The sequence below is a fragment of the Xenopus tropicalis genome, chromosome 10, assembly GCF_000004195.4.
Source record: "Xenopus tropicalis strain Nigerian chromosome 10, UCB_Xtro_10.0, whole genome shotgun sequence".
Classification (NCBI taxonomy): Eukaryota; Metazoa; Chordata; class Amphibia; order Anura; family Pipidae; genus Xenopus; species Xenopus tropicalis.
Genome location: NC_030686.2, coordinates 16,710,634 through 16,729,679, shown reverse-complemented (window position 1 = coordinate 16,729,679; position 19,046 = coordinate 16,710,634). Strand labels below are relative to the sequence as shown.

At 44.7% G+C, this 19,046-nt stretch overlaps 1 protein-coding gene across 11 annotated transcripts in view; it reads left to right on the top strand.

Annotated features, from left to right (window-relative positions):
- Positions 1-19,046, top strand: part of tanc2 (tetratricopeptide repeat, ankyrin repeat and coiled-coil containing 2) — a 234,334-nt gene that overhangs the window by 167,506 nt on the left and 47,782 nt on the right. The gene's annotated exons all lie outside the window — the stretch shown is intronic.

Here is a 19,046-nt window from a genome sequence, read left to right as displayed (position 1 = left end):
TTTGTGACTCCCAAGGACCAGAATGCACTGGACACACAGCGAGCCGGAACGTGGGCTTATGTTGAGAGATAAGTGGGGTTGGGATGGGGGTACCGCACCTCCAAATCTTTGCTGGGGTTGTCATTGGCTTCTGACACTTGTAGAATGCCTTGTAAATAGCATACCAGTCCTCATCAGGCATGTGCAAGCTGTGGCCTTTATGCACTGAACTGCAACAGGGCATGCTGGGAGTTGTAGTGTACCCATATCTGGAAGACGTAGCATTGTTTTTGTGCATGTATTAGAATAAGTGAACTCAGTGCGATTTCTCCCTAGTGGCTTTTGTGCTTGCTGGGTGCCACCCTAGCCAAGAATACCTGGCACAGGCTGGGGGGACATAGCGCTGGTTATAGCTGAATGCTCTGCTCTGTATTTCACTGCTGTTAAGGAATTTAAACCATGCAAAAATGTATTGTTAGGGGGAGGTTAAGGGTGGCGCTGAAGGCTGCAGTACACTTCCAAGCTGCCATCACTCCCTGTTTGGGAATGATAATATTTGGCCTAGATTATTCCACAGGAACTGTGCTAAAATTGCATTGTGGTTACCTCTCCTGACGCTCCTAGGCCTTGGTATAGTACAGTTACCTGCGTCACGTGACTTAGCTTTCTAAGGGGGTTCTGCTACTTTTCCATGTTGTGGGCAAATCCCTAGGTAGCTACTGCAAATAGGCCTGGGTGGCAAACAGCCATGGAGCTCATTATTTGTTGCCATATTGCTATATATTGATGGGCATCTCTTCCCATAGACTTAAATACTTACTGTGTATCCCATTATTTTCTCTGGTTCTTCATGTCTGTCAATCTGCTACATTGTTTCAGAAACCAGCAATGCTCCCTCCAACCACATTTATATATTGCTGAACATTCTCAATTCATGAATACTGGAAAAGTTGCTTAGAATTACTTTTCTTTCATCTTGTATGAAAGAAGAAAGTCGTAGATCCCCTTCAAGACAAATGAGTGCTTCCATACGGCTTTCTTTCCTTAGGATGATAGTTTGTCCCTAGCAATGGCCTTTGCATTAAGCATTAGGGGAGCAGCGATTTTACTCATTGTCACATTATTGCTCTAAAGCCCCCATTGGTCATTATTATGTCTTTTTAATGCTGGGTAATTATGGGCTGGTAGCCTTAATTACTTATTGACTGGCCTAATGATCTGCATATAGAACCATAGTCGAGCACATCAGCAAAGTAGCCCCCAGTAGCCGATGGCCTGTCCCTGCTGGAGACTTACCTGCTAGCCCAGGCTCATTGCCCATCGAGTGATGATCTGGTGCTGAGGTGCCACCCACCACTTTCTTCAGGGAGACCTGTGCAAATTACAGGCCGCGGCAAGCATATGTACACTACCTGCTGGCGAGCTGTGTATTCCTGAGCTCAGCGCTGCCCCCCTGCCCCTGCTGATTGCTAAAGCCTCCCTTCTCTTCTACATTTGTCTTTTCTCCTCCTTATATCGCTCACCTCAGCTTTTAGTTATTGCCACTTATACTTATATAGGCTCTCTCTAAATATGTATATCTTAAATCCAGGTGTGAATAAACACATACTATGCCATAATAGACAGTCACGTATATGGGCATTTATTAGTTTACACTGTTCTATGGCAGCTCCCACTCATTTATAGACTATTAAGAGGACCCCACTAATCAGCTTGGTATATTCTCATCTGTTCCTTATTGGTTATTAAGACTAAACATTATTCCTGTAAATGGTGTTTAGTGATGTCCTCATACCAGGTACATAGTTTTGTCACTAATTAACTTATAACATGATAAGTGATGATGCACAATGTATTGTAAATTATAAGGATATTATATGCTGCATATTTTTCCCTCCGTTGTCTTCATGGCACTACAGGTATGGGACCTGTTATCCAGTATTTTCGGGGCCTGGGGTTTTCTGGATAAGGGATATTTCCGTGATTTGGATCTCTAACTTAAGCTACTAATAAATCAGTTAAATATTGAATAAACCCAATAGGCTTTGTTCAAGTTTCAAGTTTATTGTCATATACAAATAACAATGAAGCATCATTACTGTAATGAAATTTTTTTGACCCGAGTTAAAAAAAAAGAAATATAATAAAAGTGTGCAATCCTCCAATAAGGATTAATTATATCTTAGTTGGGATCAAGTACAAGGTACGGATTTATTAGTACAGGTATAGGACCCCTTATCCAGAATGCTCGGGACCAAGGGTATTCCTGATATGGGGTCTTTTCGTAATTTGGATCTCCATACCTTAAGTCTACTAAAAAATCAATAAAACATTAATTAAACCCAATAGGATTGTTTTGCATCCAATAAGGATTATTTTTATCTTAGTTGGGATCAATTACAAGGTAATGTTTTATTATTATGGAGAAAAAGGAAATCAGTTTTAAAATTCTAAATTATTTGATTAAAATGGAGTCTATTGGAGACAGGGTTTCCGTAATTCGGAGCTTTCTGGATAACGGGTTTCTGGATAAGGGATCCCATACCTGTACAGGGAAAAAGGAAATAATTTTTTAAAATTAGAACTATTTGCTTATAATAGAGTCTATGGGAGATGGCCTTTAGGTAATTAGGAACTTTCTTGATAAAAGGTTTCCGGATAAGGGATCCCATACCTGTACTAAGTGGCTTCTAATAGACTTTGTTTTCTCTATAATGGGTTAATAATATTATTTAATGTGCCCATGGTGCATTTGTGACTTAAGCTCGCCATAAACGGTAAGATGTGCTCATTTGGCGACGTCGCCAATTGAGCAAATCTTTCCCCCCTGATATGCCCACCTTGGGTGGGCAATATCGTGCTAATGCGATCATTTAGCCTAGGGCCATACAATCACATTATAAAGAAGGGGATACGAAAAGTCAGACTGAGGACCATATCAATGAGCCGAAGCGTTACCAGATCTGTCTAAAAAATGACACAATTTTCTGCCACATATTGGTCAGGCCGTCAAGCTGTTGAATCCGTCTAAATGACTTGAATCCGCAGTTTAAATCTGCCCGTGTATGGCAACCTTTCTTTGTTAGTAGCCTTTTGCGTAGAAGGCTAGAGCTGTCTTTAATGGTGGTGGGGGTTAGGTCCAATATGGCCCAGGGCAGCAACTGCTATTTGTTCCCTTACACAGGCAGGTTAGTATGCTAATATGAACTATGGCTAATGAGCTGAGACTATGATGCCCGGAGTAATATTTACTGCTAGGATTATCATCATGGTGGAGCAAGCCCTACTCTTGTCCTGGCCTTCTGCAGTCTTTTCTAGAGCCACATTCTTGGGTTCTCATAAAGAACCCCAAAATTCTGCTCACAGAGTTTGTAGGAAGAGCAGATAGATAAAGAGTTCAGTAAAGCCGTTGGCTTCCACCTTGGCTGTGGAATTGTAATCTGTTTATATATCTGCTCTTCCTATAAACTGAATAGATATAAACCTTTGCCTGATTGGGTGCTTGAATGACATGTTGTTTTTTTGTGTGCATGTACAGTAGTTACCCCATTTGTTACCCTATTTGTTATCCAGAACCATGATATAAAATCTGGAATGTTTTAGGGTTCCGTTTTCACCGCAGGCCTATTGCTCCTTTTCTTTATATCCTATATCTGTTCCTTGCATTCTCTCTGACTCTCATTAGTATGCCAGGCTCTTCCTCTGCCCCCCCCCCCCCCCCCCCATATCCCATGGAAAATTCTCTCGCTTTCTACTCTAGCACAATGTGCTTATCATCTCTGGATTGGAAACGCAATTATATTCTGCCTGTTCCCCCCCTGGACAAATACCCCCTTATCTTACCGCTTGTCTGCAGTCTTTGCTGCTTCATTGTCTCTTAATATTTCATCTTTGCATTGCTGTGGGAGACAGGTTTATACAGGTATGGGATCTCTGTTTGTACAGATATAGATCTCTGCTATCGTGGGGGACTAAACCGGTCCAAATGGCTTTCTGGCAACAGTAGGAGTCGCCGGTGGAAAGCCATTTGCATCACTCCGGTTTCTGAAGGTGCCTGCTGGAGAAAACTTTGAGAGAATTCTGAATACCGAAGCAATGGCCTTTCCACCAGTGACTCCTATTGTTGCCAGTGGAAAGGCATTTTGGAATGGTTACAATATGGCAGACACCACTCCTTTGCCAGGTGTTTTGCTTTGTTTCAGAAGTCAGAACCAGCAGTGCACAGATTATGCTTTCAGTAGCAATTATGTTTATGTATTAATTTTAAAACCATTGATAATGTTTAATATATATATGGAAAATTACAATCCCGTTTTAGACTCACTACACCATCATATATTCCAGGAGAATTGTGCTTAGTTAGGGAATACCTATAATGCCAGAGTTTTATGGTATCTGGTCTCTGTACAGGCTATGAGCAAACTTAGGGGGCTGTTCCTGCTGAATTGTGCTTAGTATAGGGGAATCCCTATGCTGCCGTAGTTTTATGGTATCTCTCTGTCCAGGCTATCGGCAAACTTAGGGGGCTGTTCCTGCTGAATTGTGCTTAGTACAGGGGAATCCCTATGTGCCAGAGTTTTATGGTATCTCTCTGTACAGGCTATGAGCAAACTTAGGGGGCTGTTCCTGCTGAATTGTACTTAGTACAGGGGAATACCTATGTGCCAGAGTTTTATGGTATCTCTCTGTACAGACTATGAGCAAATGTTGCCACTGTTTGGTTAGATAATACCCCCGCAAAATCACAGGTCTACATATCTGCCCAAATTAATCAACGAGGTTCCGTGAAGTTGGCAGGTTAGTGTGCAACAGGCTGGGCATGGATCACTTTTTCAGGTACAGATTTCTTGTTGACTGAGATCAGGACTCATCTCAGTTGAAGGGGAGGTTGGGTTGTAGCCATGTGTGGGCAGATATCAACAAGGACTTTATGAGGTTTTTTGGAGAGAGATAGATAATAAATTCTTTAGCCCAGAAAGTCTCCATTCTTATAATACTCTATAAAGAAAAAAGCCATAGTAGTGGGAAACAGACAGGTGGTCTTGAAAGCTGATACATGGCACAGGCCGGGATTATCCTCTCCTGGGAGGTGAAGACAGGCCATAATCGGATTTGAAGCGATTAATCCATTTTTAACACCATGACAGGTAGTGTAAAGCCTTAATTGGTTCAAATGATCATATTTTGCTGTTCCTACGCTGGGAAAAATGGCTTTTGTATATAAAAAGGATTACCTATAGGGCAGCCATTAGAGAAGTAGGCATTATGTTAGATGGCTTAAGGCTCGCTTTTGCCTTATGAGTGCTATAGACAAAGAAAATAGGGTCAGCAACCAGGGGCGGCCCTGCTGAATATCACCCCCGATGGTTGCCCTTGAGAGGTAAACTAATTGTTGCGCGCCACGGTGGCACTAGGAGACCTGAGGCTTTGAAGCCCATTGCCTTATTAACATGCAGCAGGGTACATGACTTCAGTTTTTGTCCAGATCATTCCATCTCTCTGTGTTTCTTGATAGGCCAGTCAGGGGTGAGATGACACTCATTCGACTAGAGTTTGTGCTCGGTATGACCGGCATCCCGGCGTGCCCTGGCTGACTCGCTTTACTAATGACAGTGACAAAGTCCATGTTTGGTACATGATGGGTGACAAGGATCATTACACAGCAGCAGAGCAATGACTCAATCTCCCTCCATTCATCCCCTTTGCTGGGGCCACGCAAGCAGAACTGGGGGCCGCCTTGTTGTGTCAGTGTCTGGCAGAGATAGCCGTCATGCTTCAGCTGAATGTTACTCTTTAGTAAGAGATGCCAGATCATTTGTATGGGCTGCGGAAAGCCAGCTATTAGAACATTATAGCCTGATGGTGCTGGGAGTAACAGGCTTGTGTTGGAAGAACTGCTCACCGGGAGGGGGGGTCCTTGTCCTTTATTGACCTTTTCCATAGCAATCAAAACCCTCCCCTTCTTAGCAGCTTGGTACTGGAACCTTGCCATGTTGCCTGTTAGACCTTCAACAACTGCCTTGTGACTGTTCTACACAGTCGGAGCATATCCATGGAGCCCTTGCCAACCTGACTTCTAGCAGATACTGACCCCCTTTTCCAGGTACATGCTGCCTACGTGCAGATGGAACGGCATTCCGCATTAAATTGATATTGCACATCAAATTGGCATTACATTAAACTTGTGAGTTCTTGGGTATTATACACAAAATGTGTATCCTGCTGTGTGTTTTGGGGTCTTGTACATGGAATTGGCATTGAATTTGTCCTGCCATGTGTTCAGTGGTATTGTACGTAAAGCTGGCACTGTGTTGATCCTGTCATGTGTTCTAGGGTATAGTACATTAAATTGGCATTACAGTTAACTTGTCATGTGTTCTGGGGTATAGTACATTAAATTAGCATTACATTTAACTTGTCATGTGTTCTGGGGTATTATACATGAAATTGGCACTGTATGTATCCTGCCATGTGTTCTGGGGTATTATACCTGTAATTTGCCATGGAATACTAGGTAGGAATTTGTAGAAGTATAAAAATTGCCTGCTGTCTATGTTTAGGGGATCCAGAGACACACCTGCATTGCATTCGGGATAAATGGTCAGTTTTCCTCATGTACAACCGTGTTGTGTTGCCATGCCAACCTAACTCCAGTGTCAGCACCTATCATTGGGTTTATTGACCATCTAATCTGTTGTTACATCTGTGTTGAGATAAAGCTTAACGTCTCAGGACTTTAACAGTCTAGAGGAGCCATATCAATTGCCGGCGTCAAACTGGGGTGTGCGAAGATCAGCAGGGCTGCTTCCCCAGGGGACCCCACACACCCACAGGGGCCGCTGCTACCTGCCCGCTCGCTCAATAACCGCCAGCCCTTCCCCCCGTGTGTGTAACTTATACTTTCTTGACCACGACTGGGGGAGGGCTGCTGAGGAGAGACCTTATTGGCAGGTGGGGGTCGGGTCTGGGTCGGCTGGGTCCACCAGTCCCATTGGCCCAGACTGACCCTAGGAATTGTAGCTTAAACCTAAACCAGAGCAGCACTAAAAGCTTTTTGTCCTCTGTAACCAGAGCCAGTGGCATAACCTAAATGATTTTATTGGATATGATTGGCATCCTCCTCCACCCCAAGAACCACCTTGTGCTGTGGCTATAAAAAGAAAAAAGAAGGCATCTTCTCACGGTGTATTCCCCCAGCCGGTCAGAAAAAAACATTTTCAGCACAAAATGATACGTTAGAGGCGCTTTAATTGATGAACCCGTCAGAATGGTGCTATTTCTGGCCCGATTCCTCTGCCAGAATTTATCCTGTTGAGTATAATGCTGCAAAGCGTAGAACTCCCTGGTGCTTTGTCAGTATGTGGCAGTGATAACAGGGGTGTCCTGAATCCACAATTCACTTTGGATTCCTTAGTCTTCAATGGAACTGAATGTGAACCCTGCTAAGAGTGATAAATCCATTGTGGAGGATTTGGTATTTGGCGTATTCGCAAATTGCTGGATTTAGCAGCTACACGATACAAAAGTAAATGCACCAGAAACCAAAATACTAAATAAAAGCAGATTTGCTATTGGGGGTCATTAACGGCAACATGATGTATTTGATTTAACAACACTAATTATAAGATGAAGATGAGCAGTGGACGTGTCTATGATGGCAATTCAATGGTGACCTTATCTACTATATTGCTGCTTTGGGTTCAGTGCTTTATTGACGTTTCTACCCAGAATGCAGTGCGCTCATGTTCCCTTTGATGAAGCGACTCTGCTACCCGCTACCTACCCCCACAGCACAATGCTCAAGTCATTCTTGTGGCTGCGACGCTCGCGCACGCCCCCACTCCCTCCCCCTGCACAGGCTGCTCGCATCAAAAGTGCCTCTCTTACGGCTTCATTATCATCCCTATGTGCTCCTCTTTGTCGCCGGGGTTTTTTTTTGTGTTATAGGATGGTTGTACGTTGCTATGGAGAGGGAGGTTGCTGTGCTGAGGTCAGGGGGTGCCATCTGCCCCCCCTTTTTTTTGTTTAATGGGTCATAAATGAAATTGGGATTCTTGTTCTCCTTTGTGTTGCATGATCTATAGTCAGAATGCTTTGGGGTTTGATGGCATCTCAATGCTCCATTCGCCCAATTGCCAGAAATAGAAAGGGAATGTAAATCATGGGGGGGTAATCTTTTACCCTCCTATTGTGATGATCAACTGTACTAACAGCGGGTGGGATTTCTCTCCTATACCCCCTGCATAATCAGTGTCTGATCTCCTCTTATCTCTCTTTGTCCTGAGTGTCTCTGAGCACACTGGCCAAGTTTCTCCCTGAGTTTCTCTCCTCCTTGTATCTATATCTTGGCAAATACATACAATGGCAGAAATGTAGTGACACCTGTACATTGATTCTTTAGAGTTTTGGGCCTATTCCTCCTGTGTGTGTGTGTGTGTGTGTGTGTGTGTGTATATATATACACACAGCTGTGGGAGTCTGGAGCTAGCACCAGGTCCATGGTGGTGGTTGCTCCAGGTCTTCTTCTCAACATCAGTAGGCATAGTTGTTCACCATTCATTTGAAGAGGCAGGATAGACACATTGGTACCGATGTGAAGGTGTAAGTATGTTTGGATAAAGGACCTCAATGAGTTGTGCACACTCCATTGCATCAGTTTTAGACAACCTGCACGTGTTACCCCTATTATGTTTAAGCTATGGGGTCCAAAGAGCAGACATAAAATTCTGGCCTGGGTGTAGTCACATCCCTACCTCCTCAGTGGTAACTACACCACTACATAAATGTAAAATTGAGCTTGAAAGAAGCTGCCCATGTGTGCCCCCTTGTGTTTATCGCAAGACTTTTGCCGCTCCCTCCTTATTTTGTGAATGATTGTTTAGATCTATTTGCTTGAGAGATTTTCATTCCCATGAGACATTTTCATTCCCATGATTATGGTTTGTTTGGATAAAATAAAGGAATCTCTATATTTAGGGATGTATCATTGTAATTGTAAAGATATTCCTGGCTCCATTAGGTTTCTTCTGTGGCAACATGATGGAACCTGTTGTTAACGCACAATAGGGCCACTGACGGCATTGGGTTTGTGGAGTTCAGACACACAAGGGCTTGATATGGGCAGGGAAAGTAAATAACAGTAAAGGGTATTACTGCATTATTAATTGTGGGGAGTATCCGTATAAACACAGTTCCCTAATGGTTACAGTAAGTGTGGTATTACTGAGAGGGTTGTGCCTTATTTCTGGGACGTGCCCTTGGGGGTGTCGGAGAAGTGCATTCATCATTTTCTATGGCATCTTTTTCTCCTTGGAAGGAGGGGGGGCACCTTGACTAACCCAATGCAGAGACGTTGAGCCGTGCGCTTAACTCCGGGGGCTACAGCAGTGACTTCCTGGCTTAGACCTTGGCATCGAGATTGATGGCTCTGCCTTTCAAACTTCCCTAATGCACTCACACTTGTATGTAGGATCCCCTTGTGCGCGTGACTGGACATCACCCTGATTAATGGCTGCTCTGTCGCTGAAGGATGGGATGTGAGGAGCTTAGAGATTGGCAAAATCCATTAGCCGAAGAGAACATCAATTTGCTCTATGAGTGTTAACGCTAATAGTGTGGCCCAAGGGTTCCGGTGGCAGGAGGAGGTGCTTGCTGGAGACGCAAGACTTGGAGATGTTCTTGGGGTATTCAGCTAATCTGTGCGGTTGATGTCTGGTCCTGTGAGTCTTCACGGCTGCCCATTACATTAAAGATATTCTGTCACAGGGGTTTCCCCTGCACAACAGCCCACTCGGTGGCCTTAAGCTGTTGAAGAATGATGATTGGTGTAGAGGAAAGGGTCCTATCCATCTATCATTTTGGGTTCGTAGCCAAAAAGCCTGCACTTTATCACCAGCGTTGGAGGCAGCCATTGTCCGATTAAAGGGGATCTATCGCAACAATGACAATTTAGCTTCAGCTTTCTAAATATAATCAGTTAAAAAGTCTGTCCTGTTTCTGAAATAATCAAGTTACTTCTTCACTCTCCCCTCTCATCATCTGTTTCTCTCCATTCTCTCTTCATGCAGTAGGCGGAGTCAGGTTTTGATTGACAGTTAGGCCTAATACATCATCTGGAGGGACTGCACCCTTTGCCTGGAAGAGGTATTAGAGCTCAGTCTTTCAAAATAACCGGCTTTAGCAGAAATCCTCTTTCCCTACATGCAGTTACTTTGTATTCTAGTTGGTCGTTTGAGCTAGTTCTAACATATCTGCTAGGAAAGGACCCCCCCCCCCCCAAAAAAAAAGATGTAACAGACCAACCTGTCAAACAAAATCTAACCCCAACTTCTGCATGAAGAGAGAATGAAGAGACAGGTTGCTGAGATGGAGAATGAGCAGAAACTCGATCATTTCGGAAACAGCACAGATTGTTTAATTTATTATATTTAGAGTTTCGTATTTCCATGAGACAAAGCTTATATTACATTTTAATTCCCATAGTAATTTCCCTATAAGATCTTTAGATTGAGCCAGGGCATGTATGCAGTAGGACTCAACCATTAGGTCTGTAGGCAAACATGGCTGCTATGGATTTTAATTGGTTACTCTTCAGCGTTTTAAAAGTGACAGATCTCACTTACGAGGGCTCTTGGGTAGAAGTGCCATGGGCAGTGATCCCCAACCAGTGGCTCGCAAGCAACATGTTGCTCACCACCTCCTTTGATGTTGCTCCCAGTGGCCCAAAGTAGGTGCCATTTTTACATTTCTGGCTTGGAGGCAAGTTTTGGAAGCCCAGAGACAGTTTTACTCCAAGCAGAGCCCCCTGTAGGCCAGCAGTCTACACTCTACCAAATAGCCAATCAAACGCCAGGATGGGGTGGGGGGTTGCCAGTCACGGCTCTAGTTAGTGTTTTACTGACAGTCAAATACCAGCCAGGTGGTAACCCTAAGAACGATACAAGCAATATAAAACTGCTAATGCCATGAAAATGCAACAGGAATTGAATCTAAATTGCAAAAGTTTTTGGAAGGTTTAGATCCCATTTTAATAGATGTTTTTGTCACCTGTATGTTATCACACTGTCATCTGAAACTGTCATCAGGCTGAGGAGGTGCCCTAAAATAGAAATGAATAAAACGTTCACGTTGCTCATAGAAAATGCAAAGTATAATCGGGGCGCATCACCTGCACGTTGCTCTGCAGCGGGAGACATATAATTATTCCTTCCTGCAGCACCCTATTAACCGGCTTTGTCTGTCCCTGACGTACCGGGTGCCTAATTGCATATTTTAGCCATTCTATTGATTTCCCAAGCAGGTTCTCTCCTGCCATAGAATTGCTCATCTAACAAGCCGGTATATGAGACTGCAGGTGTGCAAAGCAACTGTATGAGGGGCATGTGTGTGCCCATGGTTTGTCTCTAGGGCAGTGAGCGGAGAATCATGGCCGCTTGCTTTTAGCGCAGCGTTATTGTTTAGTTTGCTGGTAACTGAAGTGGAAAAAACATTAAGGTGAGGACACGAGGGGTAGTGAGTCCCATTATATAATGGGTATAATGAGGGGTTGATAAGCATTTTCCTAGTCTGGAGCCCACTAGGACCCCTTTCTGCGCTCCAACAGGCAAGTCCCAGCCTGGGAGTGAAATTGTTGGGGGATACCTCAGCCGAATAGACTTTCTTTCTAAAGTCTCTTAAACTTTCTGACTCTCTATGTAGCATAAAGCAGTTCTCCTCAGCTGGCTTCTGCCACATGGTTATAGGAGTCGGAACCAGCCCTGCTGAGAATATAAGCAGATCAGACAGTAGTGTTGCATGGCTGGGAATTTCCCATTCAGCACCCACCCTAACCCACACCTTCTCAACCCAGGCCTAACATAACTTTTATACCACCAACCCACCTCCTGTGATAACAGATGGGTAACAGCTGGCAAACAGCAACCCTTACCCAGCTTGAATCCTTGTAGATGCATTAGCTTCAGCCCAAACCCTTGCATTACTGCTGGGCAGACACTGATTGCAGTAGCAATTACCAATACCAGTGTAGCAGATGCCAGCTGGTTGCTTTGTGCCATGTGTGCACAGTTAATGCCATAGGAAGGGTATATATATATCCCCACCGTTACTAAGCATATATAGCTTTGCCACCCCTGCTTTGCGTGTGAGGTTCCACTTCTTGGGAGAATCAATAACTGTACTATTGGATTTGACTCCTCCAGAAGAATTTCTACTGACCCAGGGGGTTAAACAGATCTCTTCTTCTTTATTGCAAACCTGCCGAGCCGTAAATTGTTCTCATAAAAGCTTCAGGCATCCCCAGTGTGTTTCTCAATCTGATTCTCAGCTCCGTCATTTGGGCTCTATTAGTACGTTTCGCCATCCTAGCAGCCATCTGTGGCGCGGGCATGAAGGTTCGCTCTCACTCCCACACTTCCGGGACCTGCTGAAATCCTGTTAGGTGGCGGATGCAGAGATGGGCAGGATCGGCTTTATGGCACGTAATCGCTGAATATCATAACCTCTCCGTGCCTTGGTCATTCATGCAAGCATTGAAGGTTATTCATTTGGAAAGCAATCTCTCTCAATATCTGCCAGGGTTCATTCATTCATTGCTCAGCCGAAAGAGATGGGTGTTACTGCGTTTTCTTCTAAGGCAGATTTGGCCAAGCAGTGGTGTCTGACCAAATTCTCCATAGGCAGTGCAGCAGCACCTGTAATAGCAATGGAGAACAGGTATAGTAGGGAGAGATGGTGCCTATAGTAGCAGTGGGGGGATAATAGCCTCTGGGAAGGGACTGGGGCTGTGGGATAGCAGGTATAGTAGGGAGAGATGGTGCCTATAGTAGCAGTGGGATAATAGCCTCTGGGAAGGGACTGGGGCTGTGGGATAGCAGGTATAGTAGGGAGAGATGGTGCCTATAGTAGCAGTGGGGATAATAGCCTCTGGGAAGGGACTGGGGCTGTGGGATAGCAGGTATAGTAGGGAGAGATGGTGCCTATAGTAGCAGTGGGGATAATAGCCTCTGGGAAGGGACTGGGGCTGTGGGATAGCAGGTATAGTAGGGAGAGATGGTGCCTATAGTAGCAGTGGGGATAATAGCCTCTGGGAAGGGACTGTGGCTGTGGGATAGCAGGTATAGTAGGGAGAGATGGTGCCTATACTAGCAGTGGGGATAATAGCCTCTGGGAAGGGACTGGGGCTGTGGGATAGCAGGTATAGTAGGGAGAGATGGTGCCTATAGTAGCAGTGGGGGGATAATAGCCTCTGGGAAGGGACTGTGGCTGTGGGATAGCAGGTATAGTAGGGAGAGATGGTGCCTATACTAGCAGTGGGGATAATAGCCTCTGGGAAGGGACTGGGGCTGTGGGATAGCAGGTATAGTAGGGAGAGATGGTGCCTATAGTAGCAGTGGGGGGATAATAGCCTCTGGGAAGGGACTGTGGCTGTGGGATAGCAGGTATAGTAGGGAGAGATGGTGCCTATAGTAGCAGTGGGATAATAGCCTCTGAGAAGGGACTGGGGCTGTGGGATAGCAGGTATAGTAGGGAGAGATGGTGCCTATAGTAGCAGTGGGATAATAGCCTCTGGGAAGGGACTGGGGCTGTGGGATAGCAGGTATAGTAGGGAGAGATGGTGCCTATAGTAGCAGTGGGGGGATAATAGCCTCTGGGAAGGGACTGTGGCTGTGGGATAGCAGGTATAGTAGGGAGAGATGGTGCCTGGGAGGAGAGGAAACCTTGATACACATTTCTGTCCTGCTCATTATTGTTCGGCTTTGCTAAATACAGAGTGTGTTATTTCAGTATTGTAAAGTAGTTTTAGTTTATTAGCTCAGATTTTTCACTCTCAAACTTCTGAACAAGCACCTTCTATGCGCCATTCTAAATGCCCTGTCTATTGGGGAGGATTGTTGTGTTGGCAGCCCATTGTCAGTAGTAGCAATTAGCCATCAAAGTTGTCATTGAACTGCTGGTAATTATATGAACGCTGTAGCTAGTGGGTTGGGAGGCAAACTCAAATCAAGCTGTTCCAGTCTGATGGTCACTGAACCGGGCGAGCAGGAGCTGGCACTGTACCTCTCGGCATCTGTACGTACAGTTGTGGTCGTGTAGGGAAGAGCCCCTATTTCAGCGACGCCATGCCAGCTGTGGCTGAACTTTATGGGTGATTTAACCAGCAAATGGTAGCCCTGCCCTATATTTATTTACACAGCGCCAGTGAGTTACGCTGAGCTTGCTTGGGTTTCCCAAATGATGGTCAGAAACAGTAGAATCCCCCCTTCCCCGTGTGTTACTGCAGCAATGCAAGCGAGAACTGTCTGGCTGCGTTGAGCAGATGCTTTTAGAGTCCGGGCGCTTGTCTCCAGCTATGAAGGATCGATGGCTCGCTAGCACTTAAGATGCTTTAGCACTAGGAGAATTTTTGCATGCAGGGCTCTTTGCTGAATTAAAGAAGCATTGGGACAGATCCAGGGCTTGATTCAGTAGCTGGCGAGTTGATTATGTCATGTTAACAAATGGAGGAAGGCTGACAAGGATCCAGGGCTCATCTCTTTAGTCCTGGGAGATCGGCGGAGAGTTTGTCTGGCCAGAATATTTCTGTGGTTCAAAGCAAGTGTTTGTGGGTCAGGCCTGGGGCAGTGCAGGAAGCCTGGGACCACTGTTTGGTTGCTGGGGTAGTAAAGAGGAGGGGAAGAAATAACTCTGGCACAGCAATTAATGCACTTGATACATAGACCTAGATGCATTCCACTGATATCCCACCGAGATCCATTACTGCACTCCTGTAATGTCCTTGCACCTTAAGAATTAGGTCACATTACCTTGTATGATGTGTAGGAATTGATGACGCAGAGGCATTGACAGATCACTGGAAACCCAAGATGGCAGAGATGGCTGTATTAGAATTATAAGCTAGCAAGCTAAGAATTGGGAGCAAGGAAGAGTTCATACTAAAACGGCGTCTCTGTGCTTCCAAAACTTGCCTCCAAGCCAGAAATGTAAAAATGGCGCCTGTTTTGAGGCCACTGAGAGCAACGTCCAAGGGGTTGGTGAGCAACATGTTGTTCATGAGCCACTGGTTGGGGATCACTGGACTAGACTGATGAAACCCCATCTTATCATTTCTGTGGGGACCAACTCTTGGCTAAACAAGATAATGAGCACTTGTAGGAAATGAAGATGATATTGAAGTCTATAGGTTTCTAAAAAGGTCTAAAGCTGGCCATACACGTGGCGATCTCACGATGTTTCGTACGACCGTCGGTCGCACGAAACGTCGTCAGATCCGCCACACACCATTCAGGGCTGAATCGGCAGGTAAGGAGGTAGAAACAATAGGATTTCTACCTCCTTCTGCCGATTCAGCTCTGAAGGGAGAATTTTGGTCAGGCGCCTTCTATGGCGCCCGATCAAAATTTTCTAACTTGGCCGATCGGCGAGCCGACCGATTTCAGCAGCTTCCTGCGATATCGGTCGGCTCGCTGACATGCCATACACGCACCGATTATCGTACGAAACGAGGTTTCGTACGATAATATCGGTGCGTGTATGGCCACCTTTAGCCAGGGTAAATTCAGTATATACAAGAGGCTCTTGCACTTTGGGCTGTGCACAGTTGGTCTCCTTTGGTAAATGTTTGCGCATGGAAATTTAGATCTAGGTTTAGGCAGGGGTCATTGGGTACTGAATGCTTGGAGACAAGTGTTTCTGGGTAATTGAGAAGATGTTGGAATAGTTCTACACAATGTAAATGCCACAGTGTTTGCAGAGCCGTTTCAGTAGTCTGGGCTAGAGGTGATAACAAGTTGTTTGTGGATAATTAGTGCAGCCAAAGTAAATAAAAAGGGATTTTTTTGGGGGGGCGGGATTGGAATGCCTGAAAGGCGACACCCACAATGGTGAACCCTTCTGAATTTTGAATATTTCTGTATAAATATGATCTAAAATGTGATCTATTTTTCATACAAGTCCTAAAATATTTGTGTGGAATTAGAGCTGGGCGGTATGACCAAAAATTTATATCACGGTATTTTTCAAAATTATATCGGTGTCACAGTATTTGACGGTATTTTTTTTTCCCATGCATGATTAGGTGTTAAACCCATTTCCTAATAAATTAGAGAATAATTACTGCAGTATTGAAAATCAGAGTCAGGCAAGCGAAGGATCGGCAACAGAAAGTCGTAAGGTAAATCAGGCAGGCTTAGTTTCCCCGCAGACAACATAGCACAGGAGGAGGCGTTTGATAGCTTTTAATACCCCCCACGCATGCACAGAACCGGCGCCGTCAGTGCGTCACGGACGTGCACGCTTTGACGCACGCGCACCTGGACGCGCGTGCGCTACGTCCCGCGGACAACGGGAGGCGTGCGCGCACGCAAGGAGGCGCGCGAGACCGGGCCATACGGGTGAGTACCCTGACACCCCGGTATTGCGGTATCTGAAAAATGAATATAGTTTTAAAAAAAAAACACCGGTATTCGGTATTAAACGGTATATCGCCCAGCCCTATGTGGAATAACCGCAACGAAATGCTTTCCTTTCCTCCCAACAAAGGAGGATTTTAGCCCATTCCTCCCAACAAAACAAAACTGTTGTTGGACGCCTTCCACTGTTCTGTAGAATTAAGGTCAGGACTCTGACCAAACACATTTACATTCATCTACTTTAACCTTTCTTTGCTAGACTGACTGTGAGTTTAGGGTTTTTGTCTTGCTGCATGATCCTCTCTCTCTTGAGCTTCAGTTCACGGACGGATACCCTGACATTTTCCTGCAGAAATTTTACATTATACTTCAATTTTTTTATAGTATATTTTATAGTTCTATTCTGATCCCCTTTATTTAAGCCAAATATTTTGACCTACCGTATTTTTATCTTGTTCTTTCAACAGCCTTTCAGGCGTATCCACGAGGTCTTTAGCAATCTGTAGGCAGGCAGCAATGTTCTTTTTGCATAGTATTGGCTGTCTCTTTGCAACCCAGTCGTGCATGTGAATGTTAGTGTTCTTCTGCTGGTCACCTTAAGACCGCTAATAATCACTAATGCAAGAGATGCTATTAGTTCCTTACGTGTTAGCCTTGGGTACTTTGTGAACTTCGTATTACTTGCCTTGCTCTTGTGATGGTCAGCCACTCCTGGGGAGGCTCAACATTTTTTTGCTGGGGGCCCAGAAGAGTCATGTTTTTGCTACTGAATATAAACTCTCATTTCTCCTTAGGGTAGGTTAATATCCCACGCCATTACTTAATGGCAATGGGAGCAGATAGGCCAGGATAGCATAGTATTTCTGCCTGCCTTTTTACTCCTCCATAATGGAGCATAACTTGCTAATAGATGAGCTGATTAGAACAAAATATTCTTGATTTTTGTTCTGACTTGGTCAGGACTCGTTCTGTCTGCGTTAGGAAAGTGGATTAATGACTTGGCCACAGCTTTGCTGATAAAGTCAACATCTGAAGCGAGAAGGTCATTCCGGGAATTTATGAAAATATGGCAAAATTGTCTAAAAGCATGAACAGCCTGGGGCAGTGCGCCATTTGAGGCTTTCCTAATGGGAGATACGTGAGACTCGTTGTGGTCCGAAAAATCTTAAATATGTTAAAGAAGGCAAAAGTGCCGGGAAACCTGTATTCTGTTTAATGAAACTGTGCATAAGGATCCTGGCTTGCCCTATCGGTGTGCGCGGTGTTTAATGTATAAAGGGGCGCATTCATTAAACAGATGTATAATTATTATGCAATGAAGTTGCTGACTACTTTCTATAACAAAGATGCCTCACTCTGCAACTTGCTATGTGCCAAAAAAGTGCACCTTTAAAAGGATAGATATTCCACCTATGGCCTAAACTTTCATGGGTATTTTGGTGACAAACTGATGTATTTGCCATCACCCCAAACCTACCTACTTGCATATGAAAGTTGTTATGTGGAATGCCCAACTAACTGTTGGTGGTTCTGGTTCTATAATAGCTGAAGGGCCACAATGATAACATGCTAGCAGAAGGGAAAAGCTTTCAATGAGGCACTTAACTCAGATGCCTGCAGACCATGGAAGGTTGGTCTTCTTGGATCAGGTACCGTTACGCTTGTTCTTGTAAGTAGCTCTCTGCAAAGAACTCCCCCCCCCCCCCATCTGTCTCCTTTTGTTTTAAACCTTGGAGGTGATGACATTGCATTTGGCACAGTTCCATCCCCTATTCCCATTCATTATATTCCCTCCATTGTCAGCAAGGTCTGAAAATAACCACATTGGTCACATGCAGGGAGCTGGAGCCTCCAGGGCTAAAATAGGTTATTAGAGTTCTCAGAATAGCACTGCCGCCTATTGCCTGCTGAGGAATGCCCTCTCCAATATCAAAGCCTTATGTTTATACTAGACGTGTTGTTGACTGTGTTGCGATTGTTGAGTGTGGGCTCTTGGTTTTGTTTTTCCATGATGCTCCCTTATGTACTTAGCCTGTTTTTCTTGATGCCATTGCTCCGTTTCAATTGCATCCTAAATCCCCAAGCCATGAAGTGAATTCACATTAGCACAGTTTGCTTGTTGGGTGAGTAAACTGGGGCACCATCTGTGTGCAATGTATCTAAGCAAAAAAGGTGTGAAGACGCATTTGCTTTAGTACATCCCTCTGGAAAAGTTAACTCCATGTGACCAGCCAGCCAACCAGCCCATTGAGGGGTAACATGAAAGTGAGCAACAGAGATCTGCACATCTCCAGTCATTTAGCTCTAAGAAAATGTGTGGACCTCCCACCCCTGAGGCCTGAGGGCCACCAGTTGATGAGAATACTTACTGATGATTTTCTCTGTTAGTTTGAGGGGTCTCCAACCTTTTATCCACGTGAGCCACATTCAAATTGAAAAAGTGTTGGGGAGCAACACAAGCGTGAAAAAAAGTTCCAAGGGTTCAAATAAGAGCTATGATTGCTTATTTGGTAGTTCCTATGTGCCCCTGGCAGCCTACATGAGGCTCCGTTTGGCATTAAACTGTGTTTTTATGCAACTAAAACTTGCCTCCAAGCCAAGAATTCAAAAATAAGCACCTACTTTGAGGGCACTGGGAGCAACATCCAAGGGGTTGATTAG